This window comes from Nyctereutes procyonoides, unplaced genomic scaffold (assembly GCF_905146905.1).
Source record: "Nyctereutes procyonoides isolate TBG_1078 unplaced genomic scaffold, NYPRO_anot_genome, whole genome shotgun sequence".
Lineage (NCBI taxonomy): Eukaryota > Metazoa > Chordata > Mammalia > Carnivora > Canidae > Nyctereutes > Nyctereutes procyonoides.
The window spans coordinates 57,882,513-57,907,058 of NW_026575051.1; the positions used below are offsets into that span (position 1 = coordinate 57,882,513).

Consider the following 24,546-nt stretch of genomic DNA (forward strand, 5'->3'; position numbering starts at 1 on the left):
CCCTGCTTCTTCCCAATTAATAGAAATTCTTTTTACACATTGGTTGTGTTTAGGAGGAAAGTCTGAGTGAGGTAGGAAGACCTGGCTATCAACCACCCGGACCTGTTGACATATCTTTCACAGAATTTATTATTACTTCTTTTTTTTAAAAAATATTTTATTTTTATTTATTTGGGAGAGACAGGCAGAGACAGGCAGAGGGAGAAGCAGGCTCCCCGGGAGGAGCCTGATGTGGGACTCCATCCAGATTCTGGGATCACACCCTGAGCCAAAGGCAGATCCTCAACCACTAAGGCACCTTATTATTGCTTCTTTATTCTTTACTTTTTTCTTTTGCTTCTTTTCTTTGTCTTTTGTCTTTCTGTACTTCTTGAGAATCATATTGCTGCAAATACCTTTTATGTTTCTTCACCTGTTAGTTTTTTAGGGTAATTTCATTATTGACCTATTTCATTAACCTCTTTCAGATTTCACCTCATGCCACCATTTCTTCTCTAGTTAACACCTTCCTGGGCAGCCAGACTGATCTTTCTGGCCATTCTCTCAATCATGTTCAGAGAATGAGAATACCCAACTGTGAGTCTTTCAGGTAATGTTTTAGATGAAATACGTGCATTCAAGTTGTGTGTAAATATAGTAAGTCTATATTTTGTCTATGCCTAGTGTATGAAAACTTAATGAGGATGCAAGCACTAAGCATTATGTCATAGCATAGGGGAGACTTCTAGTTACGGAATCTTTAACAGACTTACGGAATGAAGAGTTCCTGAATCTAGTTATCTCACGTGTAAATGAGCAGGGGCTTTTTTAAAAAATCGGCTTAGCACTGTTTCTAGGGGTTCAGAGAGAGTGTAAATGCTTCTAGATGAGAAGGAAAGAATATTTAGATTATTCAATTCACACCATTCAAACATTTTCTATGGGTACAAATAGACACTTCTTAAAGTAACTGTTGGACAGGCATAGGGATCATTGTAGCTAGCTTCCACTGTGACTCCAGTGTACACAGTGCTTTAACAAGTGTTGGCGGATCAGAAAACAACTCAAAGGGGTATGTTTATAGGGTCTGTTATGTCTTGAGGCATGGATGGGTAGATGGAGGGAGGAAATAGGCCATCCTCTTCCTGGAAGATAGCCGTAATTTCTAATTAAAGAAATATTTATTAAGTGCTTTAGTATGTGCCAGGCATTGTATTAAGTGGTGGGAGGACAAGACAAAAAAGACAGACATGGTCCCTGTCCTCATGAAGCTGGTGGGAGATAGAGACAAATAAACAGAAAATTGCTTTGTGTGTTAATTGGAGTTATGATGGCAGAGAGCAGAGTGTGCTGAGAGGACAGATTGGTCCTGCAGGTAGTAGAAATCATCCATGCGTAGGCTAGACTAGAGAAACAAGCCTGTGGTTTCTGGCCTTCACTCTCCTACTGGGGATTTTGGGCCTGGAAACATCAACCTTCATCTGCAATTCTCCCAAAAACAACCATTGTGGTAGTATCTCAGGTGGCCACTTAGGGACTCTTGCTCTTTACCCAGCCCTATGGTGATTTTATCTGTTTAGGGTGTGTGTGTGTGTGTGTATGCAACACATATTTTGCTATACCATTTGAAAGTAAGTTGTAGATACTATTAGATTTTTGTATGTATCTCCTAAGAATAAGGTTCACTTTCAACATAGGTTATCATAACAACATTATCTCTAAAAAAAATTAACACTTGATGAAATTATAGTATCGAGTCCATGTTAAAATTACCTATTATTCCAAGAATGACTTTTAGGGCCATTCCTGCTGCCCTCCACCCTGAACAAGGATCCCAATAAAATGTATGCATTATAATTAATTGTTTTATCTTTTCAGTCCCTTTCCACCCCAGAAGTAACCATGATCCTACTTTTTAACCTGTCAGGTCTATATTTTCATACTTTTGCTATGTATGTTATAGATCTAAAATAAAATATATTACTTTGTGTTTAAAATTTTACTTAAGAAGTATTGTACCATATGTATCATTCAGCAGTTTTCTTTTAACTCAACATACGTGTTCAAGATCTATCCATGTTAACACATGTAGGTCTAATTCATTCTTTTTTTTTTTTTTAAGATTTTATTTACAGGGGGGGGAAGGCGGTGGCTTAACTAACTGAGCCACCCCGGTGTCCCTAATTCATGCTTTTTAACTGCTATAAAGCACTGTAATTTATTTATCTGTTTTTTTATTGAAAGGCATTTAGGTTGTTCCTATTTTGTCATTAACTACATTATCTTGCCTTTTCTTAAAGCCGTAAGCAGAATCTTATTACATTAGAAAGGTGTTTTCAGAAAAAAAAAAAAAAAAAAAAAGGTGTTTCTGCAGATTAGTTCATTAACTTCTCAGTAAATCTCTCCTTTCGTTCAAGTCCTTCTGAGACTTTTTCTGTTGTGAACTTGGTTTCAGTTTTAGAGCCCATTTAACTGGCAAACTGCCAGTTAAACATGCCAGTGTCAGATGGCATGTTTTTCTTTGCCTCCCAGGGACCTCCATGGTCCTTCCTGCTGGTTTTGTAGACCAGAGGGTCTCAGATCTACCAGCGTGTTAGAATTATCTACGGAGATTTAAAATAGACTGATGCTTAGGTCTCACCCCCAGAGATTCTGATTTATTTGATCTGGGGTGTGGCCTGTGCAGCCATAGTTCAGAACCATGGTTGATTATTGTGAGAGTCACACAGGGCCTTACTGCAAGAAATTGGACAGTAGGCTGTATCTTAGCTCCTGTGCGTTACATACCCTGATGGTGTTGATACTTAGAGCCTAATGAAGCCTGCAAAAGGTAAATAGCTATATTTCCCCCAAACCTTTCTTGTGATGAGAACTTTTAAGATTCCCTCTCTTAGTAACTTTCAAATACACATTGTTTTAATACTAAAGAAATGTTTGTTTTTTTCCTGAGGTGGTGTTGTGTTCCTCTAATTAGAAGATGACAGTGATGTCACAATTATGATTTCCTTTTTGTCTTGGCTCTCAGAAATTTTTCTGGAAGGGAAACAATTTATTAAGCCATATAACATGGGAAGCACTTTACCTGTAGAACCTTATTTAATCCTTCTAAATAACCTTTTTGTAGCATTATTCCTATTTTACATATAAGGACATAGAGGTTCAGGGAAGCTAAGCAATTCACTCAAATCTAGAAAGACTGCTGGTAGAAGAGTCTGGATTGGAAACCAAGCTTGCTTGACTCCAAAATAAAGGTTGACCTGGGAGGCAGTTTGGTAACAGTTATTCTGTGTCCTTTACTCAAAGCTGGCAGGTGCCCCAGTCAAAGCCCAGATTCCTGATTTCCATGACTGCGGGCTCACAATCTGGACAGCACAAGGAGAAAAAGTCTCTAGCAGAGACTGGCTGGGGAAACTGGGGACAAGGTTACCTGCTGCCACGCCTCTGTTGGGGATCCTCAGGCTCATCACCCCTGGTTCTCTCCTGCACACCATTTCTCTGCTTCCTCCATCGATGTTACTGGGCTATGGCTCTCTCCAATACTGCAATCTTCAGGTCTTTTCCCTTTACCCCTGGCTTTGTCAGCTATGCCCTGCCTTATCCCTTAACCAGTGCATTTTGCGTATTTCCGTCACATATATTCTCTTCCAAAATATTACTTAGTGGGATTATTTTGGGCTAGGAGTTTGGGGCAACATGGTGAATACAGAATGCTTGGGTGTTTGTTGGCTGCAAGAATGCCAGTGGTCTTATGAAAGGAGAATATGTAACTTGTGTAATTTATTATGTCAGTCTGATGAATTAAGGACCAAGGACCCCTTTGTATCAGTAAATGATAATAAAGAGAAATCAAGGAATTTGTGTATCTGAAAGCAGAGGTGGTACAAGCTTGCACACGTCCTTATATAAGTGTACACATTTGTGCAGAACTGTTTTGGAAAAAAGTCTCTGTATTTCAGCTGATGTAAGAAGGTAGAGCACAATGCAGGTGGGCCTGACAGACTTCAGTGGTTGGTTCAGAGCTGGTGATGGGGCTAGCTTAGCCAATATATTTCATTAGATAAGACCTTGGAGTAAAGTAAGCTTTCATAAAGGATAAGGAAGGGGAGAGGTGTGGGGTGTGTGTATATGTCCCTGGAAATGTAACCTCATTTAAGGTGGCAAAACAATGCCCAATTAAACCACCACAATTTTGTATCTATTTGGCAAACTGATGGAAGTGAGAAAGGGAGGAAAGAGTGCTGTGATTTGTTCAGGTGCCTAGAAAATTTGGAACAGGACAAACCAAACCACCTGTGAACGGAATGCCCTGCTTGTTCTGGCCAAACCCTTGAACAAGATGTTGGCAGGGAATCCAGGTAGAGAGAACATGTGTGGGGGCCATTTGGGGGATTGTGGGACGCCAGAGGGTAAGCTCTGTTGTTGCTCATGGCAAGAAGTCTCTTATCTCTCTCCCTGTTAATGCAGATGGTACACAGAGGGGTTTGTGTTGTCTATTTGCAGCCTTGTATGCAAGCAAAAACATGTTTTCTCTGTACACATCCCTGCCCTGCATGGGATAAGGTGCCTCAAGCAAAGTCAGAAAGACATTGGTTATCCAAGCTTTGACAAGTTCATTGGGTTTGGATGGGAAACTGTACACCCTAATTTGTGAGACTTTTCTTTTTAATCCTTCTCCATAGAAAACCCTTATTTTCTTCTGGGCAGAATAAATTTTAGGCTCAATTTGACTTCTTGGAGGGAAGAATCTGTTGGGAGCTAATTGAAGCGAAGCACTCCACCAAACTTGACCTAATTCCTGGGTTTTCTTCAGGTCTGTGGAGGAAGCTTGATTTGTCAAAATCCCAGGATGTTAGCTCATGATGTAGGGTTACTAAGTATGACAGCTCTTATGAGCTGAATTGTATCCCCTTCAAATCCATATGTTGAAGCCCTAACACCCAGTATTTCAGAACATGACAGTGTTTGGAGATAAGGCCTTTAAAGAGGTGATTAAGTTAAAAATGAGGTCACTAGGGTGAGCTGTAGTCCAATCTGACTGGTGTCATTATAAGAAGAGAAAATCTGGACACAGGGAGAGACACCAGGGATACACCATGCACAGAGGTAAGACCATGTGAAGGCATAGTCAGAAGTCAGCCATCTGCAAGCCAGGGAGAGAGGCCTAAGGAGAAACCAAACTGACCAATGCCTTGATCTTGGTCTTCTTGCCTCTAGAACTGTAATGAAATACATTTCTGTTGTTTAAGCCATCCAGTCTGCAGTATTTTGTTATGGCAGACATAACAAAGGACTATAACAGCCTATGTTGATTTTTACCCACCTTTGAAAAGGAGTTATATCCTCTAGGCTGCTGGCCAAATTCCATTTAATACCTTGGGTTACCTAATCTTGTCTTGTATCTATTACCTCAGTGAACTAGAGCAGCTAATTTGTTTTCTAGTTTACTAATATTTTGAATTAGGAAAGCGTTTAAAAATGTTTTATTGGGCAGCCTGGGTGGCTCAGCGGTTTAGCGCCGCCTTCAGTCCAGGGCGTGATCCTAGAGACCCAGGATCAAGTCTCACGTCGGGCTCCCTGCATGGAGCCTGCTTCTCCCTCTGCCTCTCTCTCTCTCTCTCTCTCTCTCTCTCTCTGTCTCTCATGAATAAATATATACAATATTAAAAAAAAGTTTTATTGTAGAAAATTCCATATACAGAAATAGATAGAACATTATAATTAATTCCCATATACTCCCTACACGGACGCAACAAATGACAAATCATAGCCAATCTGCTCCCTCCACCACCACATTCTTCCTTCTCAGATTTACACTAAAGCAAATCCCAAACATGGCCTCTTCTGCAGATATCTCAGTATGTATCTGCAAAAGACAAGAACTTAAAAAAAACCCTGATATCATTATTAGCATCTAAATTTTATTTTTTTAATTATTTTTATTTTTTTTAAAGATTTTATTTATTTATTCATGAGAGACAGAGAGAGAGAGAGAGAGAGAGAGAGAGAGAGAGAGAGGCAGAGACACAGGCAGAGGGAGAAGCAGGCTCCATGCAGGGAGGCTGACGTGGACTTGATCCCGGGTCCCCAGGATCACGCCCTGGGCTGAAGGCAGTGCTAAACTGCTGAGCCACCCGGGCTACCCACATCTAAATTTTAAACCAATAATTTGTTAATATTATAACCGTCTAGTTTGTATTTAAAATGTATTTCAATTGTCTCATGAATATAACAACATTTTTACAGAGTTTATTTCTTTGAATCAGAATACAAATAAGATTTGCACACTGCAACTAGTGGATATTGTCTTATGTCATTTTTAATCTACATGTTTCCTTCCTGTACTTTATTGGTTAAAGAATCTGGGATATTTGTCCTGCACAATTTCCCATGGTCTATATTTTGCTGATTGTGTCTCTGAAGTGTAATGGGATGTTATTTTCCCTCAGCGTTTCTTGTAAATTTTGTAGTGAAACCTAGTAACTTGATCAGATTTCAATTCTTTTTCTTTTTGACGAGACTACTTCATAGAAGTTGTCCTCTGTTAGGATGTACATGTTTGGTTATCTGTATTTTAGTAATGTTAACAGCTGTGGATGATTAATGCCTAGAACATTAATTCATTTGGAATTGCAAAGTGGTGACATTCTAATCCTATGAGTCCTTTTTAATGAATTAACTGGAACGTTTCTGTAAAGAGGAACTTCCCCTCATCTACTATTTGGTACTCAGTGGTAAAGGAGTTGGTGTAAGAAAGGCAGGGTAAATATTTAATTTTTTTTCCAATCAGTTTTCCCAGTAGTAAAGTGATATCCCTAATATCCTCTAAAGATGATTGATTTAAACCATCATTAGGAATTTGTGATTCTAAACACATTTGATATGTTTTAATTCATTAGTCATTATCCTTATTGATGTTCAAATTGTCCTATTTTTGGCCAATGAGTCATTTCAGGTTGGGTTCTGAGTTCTCTTAACATGACTCTATTAATATTTAAAAAAATTTTTTTAGTTTGAATTTAGTGAATATATACTGTATTATTAGTTTCAGGGGATAGAATTTAGTGATTTATCAGTTGCATATAATATAATGCCCAGTGCTCATGACATCTCAAGCACCCTCCTTAATGCCCATCACTTAATTACCCCCTACCAACCTGCCCTCCAGCAAGCCTCAGTTTGTTTCCTAGAGTTAAGAGTCTCTTATGGTTTGTCTCCCTTTCTGTTTTGATTTTATTTTATTTTCCTCTCTTCTATATTCATGTCTTTTGCTTCTTAAATTCCACATATGAGAGAAATCATATGGCATGATGGCTGCTATTTCGCTGAGCATAATACCTTCATATTCCATCCATGTCATTGCAAATGGCAAGATCTCATTCTTTTTGATGGCTGAGTAATATTCCTGTGTGTATGTGTGTGTGTGTGGGTTTGTGTGTGTGTTTGTACTGCATCTTCTTTATCCATTCATCTGACCCTATTAGTCTAATAGCTTCTGTTCTATCTGGGAGGACTAGAGATTCCATGCTTATCTTATTTCCTGCCCTAGACCTGGAAGGAGTCTTGGATTCTTTGTGGTACTGGGTTGGTCATCATTCTTAAGGCTCTAAGAGTGGTTAATATTCCATCTCCAAGACATCAGAAACAGAAGCTGTATTTGAACCTAGGCATTATGCGGGTCATGCAGTCTATATTCTGAAGCTCTGAAAGCCCTGCTCTTGGGGTAAAGCCTGGGTTGATGGATGCACTCTCTCTTTTGTCTGTTGTTTTAGACAAAATCCCATTGAAAAAGTGATGCTAGGGATACCTGGGTGGCTCAGCGGTTTAGTGCCTGCCTTTGGCCTAGGGTATGATCCTGGAGTCTGAGGATCGAATCCCACACCGGGCTTCCTGCATGGAGCCTGCTTTTCCCTCTGCCTCTCTCTCTTTCTCTCTCTCTCATGAATAAATAAATAAAATATATTTAAAAAAAAAGAAAAAGTGATGCTAGTTATCTGGGTGATCATCAACATAATCAATTTACCCTCATGTTTAAATTTCTTTCATTTCTTTTAGATAAGTATTTGGTCATTTTGTATGCTGCCTATGTAGCACAATATATGTGTGATTGTTGGGAGTAATTTCATCATAATAGCTTAAATAATTGGGTCGAATTATTTTTCAACCGTACTGCCATAGACATTTGCAATATAGTGGTTAAGACAAATGCTTTTCATCCCAGAAGTTCACTCTGTAATGGGGAAACAAATATTAATGACAATTACAATGCAAAGTAAACACTGCTATATACAGGTACATGAAACTCAGATCGCTAAGGAATGAATACCCAACACTGCCTAGGACTGGGTGGAGGGAGATTTGCCAAGGGGGTAACAGATACTTTGTGTCTTACAGGATGACTAAGAGTTTTCCAGAAAGAAAGTCAGGGAAAGGATGTTATAAGCATGTGTGATCAGATGCTGCTGTTGCCTGCACAATAACCATTCCCCATCCTCCTTTCCCCTGTGGAAAAGGCTGGGAACATCAGATACTTACCTTCCCATATTTCCTTGCATCTAAGAGTGGCCACATGTTCCAGTTCTGGCTGATGAGATGTAAGATCAAGTTCGCTGGGCTATGGTGAGTGATGCTTTTTAGAAAAGATAGATGGAAAAATGCCCAAAGAGCGTCCTTCCCTTCCCTTCTTTGGAATAGTCTATGTGAGTTCACAATCTGGAGCTGAGGCAGCCATCTTGTGGCCATGAGGCTACAAGCCTGAGGGTGGAAATGTTTGCTGAGGATGTGGCATTAACTGAGGAAGGAGTGAGCCACCTACTTACGACTTTTTTGTGTGTGGAAAATGAAATATGTTTATTGTTAATCCACTGTTGATCAGGGATTCAGTTACTAGCACACAGAGGTAGCTTAACTGATTCAATGTAGAAATTATATTGCTGGTCTTTGGATTTGTCAAATAAGTTGTATAATTGTGGGACATACAGATAGAAACTGCTAAAATTATATAGGGGCTATTTCATCTCAGGCTTTTCTTCTTGAAGATTATTTCTCTGCTATACTAAGTCAAGTGATTTTATGTCAAATTTGTAGATATCTCAATCCTCTACTATAGAACATTTCATTTCCTGAAGCTGAAAACTTCCAATATGTCAAGATATTTCTGGGAAAAACAGTTTTGGAGCTTCTCAAGTAGAAAGGGATAGGAATGTTGTCACCCTATATTGTATCACTTTGAAGGGTGAAAAAACTCTAAAGTTTAGAACTGACTTAGGATTTTCAGTGAATATTGCCAGCACTTTGCAACTATTTCCCAGAAAAAAAGAAAAACCAACCACACACTTTTCTTTTGCCTTAGCCATTGTAATGTTGATGGCTACTATAGGATAGTTCGTGTGGACTTGAATACTACTCCTCAGTTGTTTTTCTAAAAGATTTTATTTATTTATTTATTTATTTATTTATTTATTTATTTATTTATTTGAGAGAGAGAGAGAGAGAGAGAAAGAGAGGCGCAGAGACAGAGGGAGAAGCAGGCCCTCTGCAGGAGCCTGATGTGGGACTTGATCCCAGACCCTGGGATCACGCCCTGAGTCAAAGGCAGATGCTCAACTGCTGAGCTACCCAGGCGTCCCCTACTCCTCAGCTTTGCTAGTCACTGAGGGTGTGGGTAGATTGCAAGTAAAAATTTGGAAATGAAACCAAAACAAACAAACTGGTAAAGGGAAGGTAGACAACAGTAAGTAAAAACAATACACATTGTGAATCTAATACAGGGTTTAATACATGCAAGGCACTTTTCTTAGCGCTTTATAGGCATCAAGTCATGTAATACTGAGTGTCAAGATTTATATTTAGGAGAAAAGGGTTTGTATTTAAGAGAAAAGGATGGGGAAACTCAGGATTTAACATATAGTCTATGGTTTGGTTTTCTGAAAAGATGTGGGGGGAGACCTGTTTGTCTTGAACTCCCCAGGCCCTTTCAGTTCGTTATGGCATTATTTTATTATTAACTGTCTTAATACTTGGGCTCTCTTTCTTGAGCAGTACAGTGGCACAGCTGTGAAAGAAGAGCAATTAGAGTTTAACAAAGAGGTGCTAATTGTTTATAGATGCATCAGGAAGAAAAGATTTTAGAAGTTATTGTTATGATTGCTGAAGGCAGGATGAGAGTGGTGGCATACACCGATAATACTTTTATCTGATATCCCTAAGTCAAATGTACTGCCAATTACCACCTACCGTCAATTATAATCTACTGCAAATTCTCTATACAGTCTTGTTTTGCTACAATTTTCAGACATTTCTTTGCTATATATATACATGATGATCAGCTTTTCATAGCTCAGAGAGAGCAATGAAAATTTGGCCATACTTAAGGGAAGATGGGAAAATCTTGTATCAGGCTTCCCTGCAGGAGTGAATTTTGTATGTAGGTAGAGGGGTTTTTGTTTGTCAGCTAATGATGGGATAATATAGATTAAGTCGAAATTTAAAGATCAAGTCCATCATTTCTTATACAAAATTGTTCTCTTCTACTTATATTTGTCAGAGATAGTCTATATACGATATTTTGAAAGAATGAAGAAAAACTTGGAGTGTTTCATTCCTTATAGGGATAGTTATTCTGAGATATTTTGTTTTTCAGAGTGGTTAATGGTCCTTAGGGCCACTTTTAGTGTTCCCAGTGTTTTCACATGTGTTAAAAAAGGTGAACATTCTGAGCTCACAAATTATATAAGGTTCTCTATTTAGAAGGATCATCAGAAAAAAGATGTCACTACTCCATCAGTGATGACACAAGGCTTTACAGAGTAAGGGCTGGATTTCAAAGCACATCCGCACCCTCTAGGCTACATGCTTTTGTTGAACAGGACACAGCTGACATAGCTGTATGTGATGGCCTTGGTAACCCTGCGACAGCTCAAAAAAATTATAAAAGGGTATGATTTTGTTTATGCTGACAGTTATGTGATTTTTTACACTAAGATAAAATTATGATACTACATATGTCCTCAAGGAAGTGGGCACCTTTTGGTATAGGCATATATTTATGACTTTATTCTTTTGTTTTTATTTTTTTATTTTTAATTTCTTAAATTTTAATTTTAGTATAGTTAACATATGGTGTTATATTAGTTTCAGGTGTATAACATAGTGATTCAACAATTCCACGTATTACTCAGTGTTCATCATGGTAAGTGTACTCTTAATCCCTTTCAATTATTTCCCCCACCCTCCCATTCCCCTCCCTTCTGGTAACTATCAGTTTGGTCTCTATAGTTAAGTGTCTGTTTCTGGTTTGCCTTTCTTTTTTCTTTGTTTCTTAAATTCTATGTATCAGTGAAATCATATGGTATTTGTCTTTCTCTGACTTATTTTATTTAGCATTATACTTTCTAGATCTATACCTATTTTGTTGCAAATGGCAAGATTTTGTTTTTTTTATGGCTGAGTAGTATTTCATTATATATAATACAATATAGATATAATAGAACATATAATATATATAATATATATCTTAATATATAATATATATTCATATGTATATGATTATCCATTCATCTATGGATAGACATTTGGGCTACTTTCATAATTTGGCTATTGCAAATAATGCTGAAATAGTATAAAGGTGCATATATATTTTTGAATTAGTGTTTTTATATTCTTTGGGTAAGTCCAAAGTAGTGTAATTACTAGATCACAGAATAGTTCTATTTTTAAGATTTTGGGGAAACTCCATCCTTTTTTCCACAATGGTTGTACCAGTTTACATTCCTACCAACAGTGCTCAATGGTTCCTTTTTTTTTTTTTTTTGGTTCCTTTTTCTCTACATCCTCTCCATCACTTGTTGTTTCTTGAGTTTTTGATTTTAGCCATTCTGACAGGTGTGAGGGGTTACTGCACTGTGGTTTTGATTTGCATTTCCCTGATGATGAGTGATGTTGAGCATCTTTTTCTCTGTTGGCCATCTGGATGTCTTCTTTGGAGAAATGTTCATATCTTCTGCCCATTTTAAATTGGATTACTATTATTTGTGTTTTGAGTTGTATGCGTTCTTTACATATTTTAGATATTAATCCTTTATCAGATATGTCATTTGCAAAAATATTCTCCCATTTAGTAGGTTGTCTTTTAGTTTTGTTGGTTGTTTGCTTTGCTGCACAGAAGCTTTTAATTTTTATGTAGTCCCAATAGTTTATTTTTGCTTTTGTTTCCTTTGCCTTGGTAGACATATCTAGAAAAATGTTATGGCCAATGTCAGAAATTATTGCCTGTGCTCTCTTCTAGGATTTTTATGGTTTCCCATTTCACATTTAGGCCTTTAATCTATTTTAATTTTATTTTTGTGTATGATGTAAGAAAGTGGTCCAGTTTCATTCTTTTGTGGTTCCTGTCCAATTTTCCCCACATCATTTGTTGAAGAGACTTTTTCCCATTGTATATCCTTGCCTCCTTTGTCATAGATTAATTGATCATATAATTGTGGGTTTATTTCTGAGCTTTCTATTCTATTAATCTATATGTCTATTTTTGTGCAAGTACCATACTTTTTTTTCTTTCTTTCTTTCTTTTTTTTTTGCTGGTATATATTTTTTAAACTTCCAGTGTAATTAACATACATTGTTATATTAGTTTCAGGTGCATAACATAGTGATTCAACAGTTCCATGTATTACTCGATACTTATTTTTTTAAAAAATTTTATTTATTTATTTACTTATTCATTCATTCATTCATTCATTCATGAGAGATACAGAGAGAGAGAGAGAGGTAGAGACACAGGCAGAGAGAGAAGCAAGCTCCATGCAGGGAGCCCGATGCAGGACTTGATCCCAGAACTCCAGGATAACACCCTGGGCCAAAGGCAGATGCTGAACTGCTGAGCCACCCAGGTGCCCTGCTATTGTGCTTCAAATAAATTTTCTGCCCCTTTTTTCTTCTTCTTCTGGGATCCCTATAATCTGAATGTTACTATGTTTTATGGTGTCACTGAGTTCCCTGTCTATTCTCATTATTATTATCATCATCAACATTATTATTTCTCTCTTCTGTTCAGCTTGATTGTTTTCCATTACTCTGTCCTCTTGGTCACTGATCTGTTCTTCTGCTTCCTCTAGTCTACTCTTTGTTCCATCTAGTATATTTTAAATTTCCATTATTGTGTTCTTTCTCCTTGTTGAGGGTCTCTTTGAGGGCCTCACTCTTTTCTCTAGTCAATTGAGTATCTTTATAATCATTACTGTAAATTCTCTATCAGGCATATTTATCTCTGTTTAGGTTAGGTCTCTTGCTGTGGTTTGCCCTGTTCTTTCATTTCGGACATATTCCTCATTTTGTCCTATTTTCTGGGTCTGTTTCTGTGTGTTAGGATAGTCAGGTATGTCTCCTGCTCTTGAAAGTAGTGGCTTTATGAAGAAGAGGTCTTGTAGTGCCCTCGGTGCAGTGTTTCCTGTTCACTAGATACTGGCCCTTCAGAGATATCTCCTATTTGAGTTGCATGCACTCTGATATTGTGGCCGAGCCACTTTTGCCTTTAGGCCAGTTGTCTGCAGTGGTTCTCTTTGCCTGTTGTGGAAGTGCTTTGTCCTTGTGTTATTGGTGGGGCAGTTTGGGGATGCCTTGCGCTTATGTTGAGTGAGACCAGGCATTTGCCAGAGATGCAGTAGCACCAAATTTCAGGGTGATTTCCCTGTGTTGTTCCTTGAGAAGCTCTTGTTGGTAAGTGGGGCTGGCAGTCACACTAGATGTCTGCCCCCAGCCCATTGCTGGTGCCTCAGTTGGATTGCTGTGTGGTTATCTTCCCCTCTTTTGAGGGCTGGAGTCACTTTGGAGTGCTGCTATCCCCTGTCAGGACTCCTTGCACACTGCCAGCTTATAGGACTGTTTCAGATGGGCTCTGGCCAAGGTGTACTGGAGGTGGCAGGTGCATAGGAGAATGTGAGACAGGGAGCATGGTGTCAGTAAGGGCCACACTGATCCACTGTGGGAGAGGAATCTGCAGCCACTGGGGACAGAGGCAGGCTGGATTGGAGGGCCAGGTCCACAGAGGTGCATGGGGGTGATGTTAGTAAGATTTGTGTGGGCCTGCTTTAGGAGGAGACCAAGGTCTGGCTGGAGAGGGCATGTCTGCAAGAGAATGTGAGGGTGAGGGTGCTGTTAGTAAGTTAGGTGGAGATGTTGGCACTGTGCTTGTTCTAGCAGGTATTCCTGGGGGTTAGGGGAAGGAAATGATACCCACCAGCTCCCTTGTTCCTGGAGAAGTCTCCCAAGGATACCTTACCTACAGATTAGTATAGAAACCTCCTCCCATATACCCTAGATGTTTATATAACTGTAGTTTCTATGTTGTATCTCCATGCATTTATTTGTTATAATCTTTATGGGCAGGGACTCAGTTTCCTCTTACCCTCCAGATCTCCCAGAGCCCAGTTTACTGATTCTTAAAATTCCAGGGGTTAAGCCTTACTGATTGTAAGAATTGGTAAAATTTGGCCCCTCTGGTATTCAAAACCAAATGTTATGAGGATTTGTTTTTCCTGTGTGGGTCCCCATGCCTGGGGTGCCTGGGGAGAGAGTCTATTTTTTTCCCCTGTTGGCATCTGCCAGGTTCCTCTCTCCTGTGGTCCATTTAACCCTTGACCACATCTCAGTCCCTTCCAACTCTTCTTTGTGGCCTTCTCTACATCTAGCTGTGGAGAGTCTGTTCTGCCAATTTTTGGGTTGTTTTCTGGGTTATTTACACTAATGGGTGTTATCTAATAGTATCCATGGGATGAGGTGAGCCTTGTGTTCCTCTTCACCATTTTCCCCTGTAAGTTTTTATTCTTTAAACCACATCTATAGTTGTATAGTTTCTCACATTTATCTTAAGACTTGCCTCTTAAAAATGAGATTTATATTTTTAAGGAAAGTGCAAGTCATCATCAAATAGCTCTTGTATATAGAAGTACTAGGTGGGGAGTGTTGGGGGTAGATGGGAATTAATGACTTTTGTATCATGATTTTCCTAAATTGTTCTCCATAGCTCAAGATGCCTTGGTATCCAAATAACTCTTACAAATTTTTTTTTAAATTTTTATGTTCTTACAGCTCTTGAGTAAAGACTAGAGTAAGCTTAGAACTACTTGAGATACTATGAATTACTACTAGTGGAAACGTATTAAAATTACTCAAAAATTATGGCTTATGGAAAGAGGATATTGAAACTAAAATCTCAGTATAGCAAAAACTTTTTCTATTTGACTTTTCTTGCTCCATGAAACTTTAGTAGTTTTCCTACATCTAAGACTATACATATGTTTGTATGTCATAACCAAGAGGTAACATTCTTTCTATATCCTGATGCAAGTCCTTTATCAGTATGTGTTTTGTAAACACTTGCTCCCAGCCTGTGCCTTGTTTTTCATTGTATTCTTGCATCTGCAGTCTGAATATATGGCTTGTTGTAAATAGAAGCTGAAGAGCAGTTAAAATGGTTTATTATGGAAATGTAAAAATATACATGAGTTTAGAGAGAATATAGTAAAGTTTACCCTGAGATGTACAGTTTGATGAGTTTTAACAACTTTGTAGTTATACAATACATTTAAGATATGGAATATTTCCATTATTCTCAAAAGATTCTTTGTGCTCTTTTGAAAGTGAATCCTCTCCCACTTCTCTCAGGGCTCTGCCAACTGATTACTGTTCTGTAATTTTGCTTTTTCCACAGTGTTATATAAATGGACTCAAATACTGTGTGTCTTTTTAGTCTGGCTTTGTTCACTTGCATAATACTTTTGAGAATCATTCATGTATCCAAAGTTTATTCCTTTTTATTGTTGAGAAGTATTTCATTTCATGGCTGCAGCACAATTTATTTATCCACTAGGTAGTTGATAGATACTTAGATTGTTTCCAGGTTTGGGCAATTATGAATAAAGCTTCCATAGAGATTTGCATAATGGTGTTTGTGTGGACATAGTTTTCATTTTAGTTAGGTACATACTTTGGGTTCATATTACCATTGGGTCACACAGTAAGTGAGTATTTAACTTTATTGGAAACTATCAAACTGTTTTCTAAAGGGACATATGTTTTTTTGCCCTCTCCTCCTTTTTAAAATTGGATTGTGTGATTTTTTTATAATTAAATTCTAATAATTCCTTATACATTTTGGGCACAAGTCCTCTATCAGACGTGCGTTTTGCAAATATTTCTTCCACTCTATGGTTAATTTTTGCCTTGTCTTTTAAAATGTCTTTTTTAAATTTTGTTGTATAATAAACTCTTTTATTTTTATTATTTTATTATTATTATTTTTAATAAATTTATTTTTTATTGGTGTTTAATTTGTCAACATACAGAATAACACTCAGTGCTCATCCTTAAAATGTATTTTGAGGGGCACCTGGGTGGCTCAGTCAGGTAAGTGTCTGCCTTTGGCTCAGTTCATAATCCCAGAGTCCTGGGATTGAGCCCCACGTTGGATTCCCAGCTCAGCAGACTCTGCTTCTCCCTCCCCTTCCCTTTTAGTCTAAGTTCATATTTTCTCTCTCTCAAATAAATAAATAAAAACTTTAAAAAAAACAAAGTGTCTTTTGAGGAGCAGAATTTTAAAATTTTGATAAAATCAAATTTATCATTTGTAAAAATGGATTGTCCATTTTGCATCATATCTCAGAAATCTTTTCCTAACCTAAGGTCATAAACATTTTTCTCTATGTTTCCTTCAGGAGGTATTATGGTTCTAGGTCTATGGTCCATTTTGAGTATCCTTTTGCATTTGGTGTGAAGTAAGGTTTAAGGTTTATTTACGTATTTTTTTGCAAATGGAAATCCAATTAATTATATTAGCATTTTATGTTAAAAAATAATTTAGAGAAGGACAAACATTATATGGTCTCGTTCATTTGGGGAATATAAAAATAGTGAAAGGGAATAAAGGGGAAAGGAGAAAAAATGAGTGGGAAATATCAGAAAGGGAGACAAAACATGAGAGACTCCTAACTCTGGGAAATGAACTAGGGGTGGTGGAAGGGGAGGTGGGCGGGGGGTGGGGTGGGGGTGACTGGGTGATGGGCACTGAGGGGGGCACTTGATAGGATGAGCACTGGGTGTTATTCTATATGTTGGCAAATTGAACACCAATAAAAAATAAATTTATAAAAAATAAAAAATAATTTACCCATTAAACTACCTTGGCATCTTTGTTGAAAATCAATTGACCATATATTGTGAGCCTGTTTCTGGACTCTGTTGTGCTCCATTTTGCCAATGGTATAGCCTTGATTATTGTGACTTGGTTGTAGTCTTGAGGTTACGTAGTTTGAGTCTTGTGACTCAGTTCTTATTTTTCAAAATTCTTTTGCATATTCTATGACCTTTCCTTTTCTATGTAAATTTTAGAATCACCTTGTCAATTTCTATAAAATCCCTGCTGGGTTTGATTGAGATTGTATTGAATCTATAGATCAGAATTGGGAGAACTGACAACTGTATTACATCTTTTGATCCATGAACATAGATATATCTTTTCTATTTAGGTCTTCATTAATTTTTCTCTTCGATATTTTACAGTTTTCAGCAGAGAAATCCTACATATATATCTTTTGGATTTACCTTTAAGTATTCCATGATTTATGATACTATATTAAATGTCACTTAAAAATTCAATTTTAATATTTTCTTGCTAGTACTCAGAAATGCAACTGAGTTTTGAATGTTGATGATCCTGCAGTCTTTAGTTCTAGTATCTTGTAAATTCTTTGGGATTTTTAACGTAGACAATCATGATGTTTGTGAATAAAGACTGTTTTATTTCTTCCTTTCCAATCTATATGCATGATATTTCTTTTTCTTGTCTTATTGCACTGCTTAGGTACTTCAGTATAATGTTGGGTAAGAGTGGTGTGTGCAAAATTTGATAAGTAGTGTGTGCATAATGAGATCAGGTACCTTGTTCCTGATCTTAGCAGAAATCCATTCAGTCTTTTATCATTAAGTATGATGTTAACTGTGAATTTTTGTACATATCCCTTATTAAGTTGAAGAAGTTTCCTTCTATTTTTTAGTTTGGTAAGAGTTTTTATCATAAAATGATGTTGAATTGTGTTGAATCTTTTCCTGTATTGAATTTTAGAATTTAATCTGTTGATATGGTGAATTACATTCATTGATTTTCTTTTTTTTTTTTTAAGATTTTATTTTATTTATTCATGAGAGACACACACAGAGAGGCAGAGACACAGGTAGAGGGAGAAGCAGGCTCCGTGCAGGGAGCCCAATGTGGGACTCAATCCCGGAACCCCAGGATCACACCCTGAGCCAAAGGCAGATGCTCAACTGCTGAGCCACCCAGGCGTCCCCATTCATTGATTTTCTAACATTGTGCCAACTTTGCATACTTGAGATAAATTCTGCTTGTTCATCATGTATTATCCTTTACATATGTAGCTAGATTCAGTTTGATAATGATTTGGGGAAAATTTGGTAATATTTTGTTCTGAAATCTATTTTATCTGATATGAATATTGCTATACATCTTTCTTTTGATGTATATGCTTGGCATATTCTTTTGGATTTCTTTACTTTTAGCCTATCTGTATTTATATTTAAGGTATATATTTTATAAATAGCATGTCTTACTTTTTGTTTTTTATTATTTTTATTTTCATTTTTGTTAGGTAGACTCTTGGATGTGGAGCCCAATGAGGGCCTTGAACTCATGACCCTGGTATCAAGACCTGAGATCATGTCAGACACTTAACCACTGAGCCACCTTGGTGCCCCATGTCTTGCTTTTTAAATCCAATATGACCCTTTCATGAAGATGGCGCTGAAAGCGAAGAAAGAAACCCCTGCCCCTTTCAAAGCCAAAGCCAAAGCCAAAGCAAAGGCTTTGAAAGCTAAGAAAGTGGTGCTGAAAGGCATGCACAGTCACACAAAAAAAGAAGATCCATAGTCACCTACATTCTGACGATGCAAGACCCTGCGTCTCCAAAGGCAGCCCAAACATCCTTGAAAGAGCGCCCCCAGGAGAAAGAAGCTTGATCACTATGCTATCATCAAGTTCCCCCTGACTACTGAGTCAGCCTCGAAGAAAATAGAAGACAACAACACACTTGTGTTCATTGTGGATGTCAAGGCCAATAAGCACCAGATCAAACAGGCTGTGAAGAAGCTCTATGACATTGATGTGGCCAAGGTCAACACCTTGATCAGGTCTGATGGAGAGAAGAAAGCATATGTTCGACTGGCTCCCGACTATGAAATGTTTGGATTGGCTTTGGATGTTGCCAACAAAATCAGGATCATCTAAACTGAGTCCAGTTGGCTATAAATCTAAATGTAAACTTTTTCACCATAAAAAATTAATCTAATATGACATTCTCTGTATTTTAGTTGGAGTTTCTCCATATTTCTTTCCATTTTTTTTCTTTTCCTGCCTCCTCTTATGATTCCAATTTATCTCCACTATTGGTTTACTAATTACCTCTTTTTAAAAATAGTGGTTTCCTATGATTTGCAATATGCATGCAACAATCTACAAATTTATAAACAGTCAATAAACTTCTAACAGTCTACCACCAAATAATTTAGTATAATTATAGTATAAGAATCTTTTAACAATAAATTTTGTTTCTTCTCTCCCCTACTGTGTGATCTTGATATAATACGTTTTACTTCTACAAATGCTATAGGAAAATTATATTCCTATTTTTTATCTTTAGCAGTTTGACTATTATGGGTCTGGTTGTGTATAGTGTTATCATAGTATTGCTCATCCTGCTTGAAGTTTTCTGGTCATTTGTTTTCCTGCATTATTTTTAGAAAATTTTTGGCCATTGTCTTTTATTTTATTTTATTTTTTAAAATTTTTTATTTATTTATTCATGAGAGAGAGAGAGAGAGAGGCAGAGATACAGGCAGAGGGAGAAGCAGGCTCCATGCAGGGAGCCTGATGTGGGACTCGATCCCGGGACTCCAGGATCAGGCCTTGGGCGGAAGGCAGGCACTAAACTGCTGAGCCATCCAGGGTTCCCTGGCCATTGTCTTTTAAAGAACTTTTTATTTTGAAATTATTTTGGGCTCACAGGAAGTTACAAAATATAGTGAGTTTCCATGTATGCTTCACACAGCTTCCTCCAATGATAACATCCTACATAATATTAATTATAAAAATCTGGAGATTGACATTGACATAATATTCTTAATTAAGCTACAGGTATTATTTGGGTTCTGCCAACTTTATACTTTTTTGGTGTATATTTCTATGGCATTTTATGACATGCATAGACTCATGTAACTGACATAACAACAAAGATACAGAACTGTTCCGTCAAAGAAGAAATAAACTTCTTCATGCTGCTCCTTCAGCCATTATCTTTTCATGTATTTTTTTCTTCTCTTTTGCCCTTTTTGGATTCTCGATAAATGCATGTTAGGACATTTGATACTATTCCATGGTTCTTGGTTGCTCTATTTCTCTCTTTCTCTTTGTAGTTTGAATAATTCTGATTAATCTATATTTAAGTTCATCAGTTCCTTTTTTCTTCCCAGATCTTTCTATTCTGCTGATTTGTTTATTGAATATATTCTTTGTCTTGGATGTCATGTTTTAAATTTCTATCCTTTCCATTTGTTTTTTTCTTTCTTTTTTTGAGAGAGAGACAGACAGACAGTGCATGAGTAGGGGGTGGGCAGAGGGAGAGAAGGGAGGGAGAAAGAGAAACTTAAGCAGGCTCCATGCTTGGAGCCTGATTCATGGCTCCAGCTCATGACCCTGAGATCATGACCTGAGCTGAAATCAAGAGTCAAATGCTTAATTGACTTGACTACCTACGTGTCTCCATTTAACTTTTTCTTATGGTTCTCACCTCTCTGCCAAAATTTCTATCTATGTACATGCTTACTTTTTTTGCTAGGGCCTTTAATATATTAATCACAATTATTTGAAAGTCTGTCAACATCTGGATCATCTCTGAGTCTAGTTCTGTTGATTACTGTATTTCATGACAATAGGCTGGTGTTTTCCCGTCTTGATTTCGTATTAGTTTTGGTGTTTTTTGTATGATTATTAGATATAGTGTATAGATATACACAGAAGACTAAAGTAAATAGCATTTTTGCATTTTGTCAAGCTGTTAGTATGGGGTTGAGTTATATTAGACAGGAGTTGAGATGGGTTTGAGTTTTGTTGTGGCTATCATTACTTTCAATGTAACATAAGCTTAAATTCCTCCAGTGGTTGGAGATGTTTCTTTATGCATAGAGTGGAGACTTGCTGGGTTGAAAACAAAAATCAGTGCTTCTTCACCCTTAGCTTTCAACCACTCTGCACCATAAAGGGGACTCTTTTTAAAAAAAAAGATTATTTATTCATTCATTCATTCATTCATCACACACACACACACACACACACACACACAGAGGCAGAAACACAGGCAGAGGGAGAAGCAACCTCCATGCAGGGAGCCTGATATGGGATTCAATCTTGGGACCCCAGGATCATGCCCTGAGCTGAAGGCAGATGCTCAACCAGGTACCACCAGGTACCCAAAGGGGACTCTTTAAAAGCTTTTGCCTCTTCCCTAATGGTAGACTGATGTTGTTTATTATTTAGTGTTATACTTGTGTTGAAGTTCCTGGAGTCTTCTATGTTCTCCTAGCCTAGTCTTACTCTGAGCAGACTCTGTGTGCTTGGTACATAGTTTGGTGTTTTCTCATATTCTTGCCCTTCTTCCTATGGCAGCCAAGCTCTGCCTTATATCTTGGTACTGGGTGGGAGATAGTTTCCTGATTATTATCCCTATACACCCACCCTATTGTACACCCCCTCCCCCAAGGGGAGTGTGTCCACTTTCCTATGTTGTCCCCAAGCTTTTTTATAAGCACTCAGTAGAAGCCTGCAGAAAAAAAATCTTATGAATAAAGGCAAATTGCCCTTGTATCTGGACCTACTACCTATACTGCATTGTCATACTAGCCCACACTTGGCCTTTATGAATGAAAATTTTATTTGGGTTCTTCTCTCTCCTGTGTTCTGCCAAAGATGGAAAAGTATATGTGTCCTATTTCTCTTTGTTGAGGTTTGTCCCTCTTTGGAATTTGGTTTGCTTTGCTTGCTTATAACCTTAGCTCTCTGTTGGGATGAATAAAAGTTGTGATTTTTAGATCACCCATTTTTTTCCATTGTCAATGTGGAAGTGACATTCTCTCTTGTTTCTACATCCTAAGTAGAAGTGAAACTCCAGATATTTATTTTTAATGCTTCACTCCTTCAAGAAATACAATTGAGTCTATATTGTGAGCCAGAACCTGGGAATACAGTGATGCATAAGAAATAAATGAATATAATTTGGAGATAGAGTTGACAGGACTTGCTGTTAGATTGTTTGGAAAAGGTGAGAGAAGGTGAGGCACCAATGACTACATGACAGAAGGGAAAGGATGGGGAGCCAATGAATAATAAGAAAACTGGGCCAATGTATTGGTCTGCATAAGGCGAGAGTCATAAAGAAGGGTGATCTAACAAAATGAACTAGAAATGACTGGTTGTAGTCTGAGGAAGTAATATTTGAATTGAGATTTTTGGAGGTGGTTCAGTTTCTGGTAATGACAAGGTCTGGAGAGCAGCCATGGGAGTGGCAGGCTGTGGTGGTGAGAGAAAGATCATTAGGGTAAGGAAAATAAGACACTTTGAAGCCAGAGTGTTTATGCTTCACCCAAATGGGTGCTGAAATACCATTGATGACATCTGAAGAAAGGATTAAAGAGGAAGATTATAAACTAGGAGTTAACATCTTTTCAGAACAAGAGAATTGAATGGAAGGCCAATGGATAGGGGCAGAACTGAATGCTCTGGGTGTCAGGGAAGAAGGAGTTTGCAAGGGCAGAGAAGAGACAGCCCCCAAGTGAGATTTAGGAACAAAAAATTCTTCTGTATTATCTGGTACTAAGTATGTAGAACTTTGAAGAAAACAACTATATACTTGTGAGGGTTTAAAGGGAGGCATTATCTTCAGAAGCGAGCAGGTTTCAGTTAAGCTAAAAGGTGAAGGGAAAGATTTTGAGAAAAGGTTGGGATCCAGGGAAATCTCAGTTTTTGTGCATATTGAGTCTATAAGCTTTCAGGAGTGCATAACACTTTAAGTGTTAGAAACATGTTCATTCCATGGATTAAAACAGTGCCCCAAACTCCATCCCTGTCTCTGACAACTTTGGCTTGGAGGAACCAGGCAAGAGGCAGACAGCCAGTCCTGGACACAGTTCTGTTTCTCCTGAAGCAACGACATTTTGTGCAGGCGCCATTGTGAGCGTTTCTGCACTAAGCCTTTAGTGCATGCCACCTGATGTTGAGACAAGCCTCCAACAGCATGGCGGTGACATGGACTCCAGGTTTTACTGTGGCTGCACCAACCAGGTTGCTAATTAGGCCCAATTGTGAGGGTAGTTTTTGTGCTTTGGACACCTGTCCACTAGGAACTGGACTGAGACCACCAACTCATTTCCCACAGGTCACGGAACAGCTGTCAGATGGTATAATTTGGTCGAGTTCATTTGGAGCTGCTTGCAGAAGCTCTCTGAAGCATTATGCTCTACATAATGTGCATGATTAATGCTTGTTTATTTGGACAATCCTGTGTTGTAACAAAAGTGGTGGCTTATTTTATGCCAGTTATAATATACCACTCCATTCATGGGATGGGGTTCCATTGAGGATATGAAGTAGAGTGATAATGTTCAATCTATTTACTAGGGAACCAAGTCTTTGCAGCCATTCTGCAAGCTGCTTGCTCCATTTGAGTGATGATTCTGTGCTTACCTCTTCTGAGAAAGGGATCTGGGCTCATTTCCATTCTGAAGGGTAGGTGGAAAACATATCTGAAAGCAGCAGTCATTTTGACAGCAGGGATGTCTTAGTCTAACTGCCTTCTGTAGGAGGATTAATGCAACATGTTTTCTGTCCTTAGGGGAAAATCTTGCTGTCATGTCAACCTTGGACCTTTTTGCCAGCCAAGGTACACATTGGCAGAGTTAGAAATCTTTGCCTTATATAGTCCAGAGGCTGTTCTGATTTCTCCCATGTTCCTAATATATACACACAAGTGATTTTTTTGGTGTTGTTTGTTTTTGTTGTTTTTCCAAACAAGAAAGGGCACTTTACTGGAAATCCTAATTCAGGTTTGGCCTCTGCCTCTAATTGAATGTGATCTTGGGCAGGTCACCTTGGCACTTTATTTTGCTTTTTGCAAAATGTTGGAGCTAGTCAGGTGGTCTCTTATGTCCCTTTTACTGCACCAGCCTGTGGCCCTGTGATTGTATTTATTTAGTTGTACTTCAGCTAGTGATTGTATTTAGTTCCATGGCACCAACTTTCATAACTCAATCTTTCCTATTGATGTCTAATTATGTTAGAATCCTTCCTGGGTGTGAGGTCCCCAGGTACAGTATGGTTCAGAGGGAGGCAGGTATATTTATGTTATTTGCAGACTTTTTGTCCTAAATATACTTTAGGCAAAATATGCTTTTTTTTTTTCCTATTTTGTCTTCACCTTTTGTGTCTTTTCCTGCCTATGAGTAATATCTTCC

At 37.9% G+C, this 24,546-nt stretch overlaps 1 protein-coding gene and 1 pseudogene across 1 annotated transcript in view; both read left to right on the forward strand.

The window, feature by feature from the left end:
- Nucleotides 1-19,929, forward strand: part of TSTD3 (thiosulfate sulfurtransferase like domain containing 3) — a 160,966-nt gene extending 141,037 nt beyond the window's left edge. Inside the window, exon 5 of the transcript XR_008665057.1 lies at nucleotides 19,891-19,929. The gene's annotated coding sequence lies outside the window, so the exon portion shown is untranslated. The remainder of the gene's footprint in view (nucleotides 1-19,890) is intronic.
- LOC129512558 (60S ribosomal protein L23a-like) lies at nucleotides 18,779-19,273 on the forward strand (annotated as a pseudogene).
- Nucleotides 19,930-24,546: the final 4,617 nt, after the last annotated feature.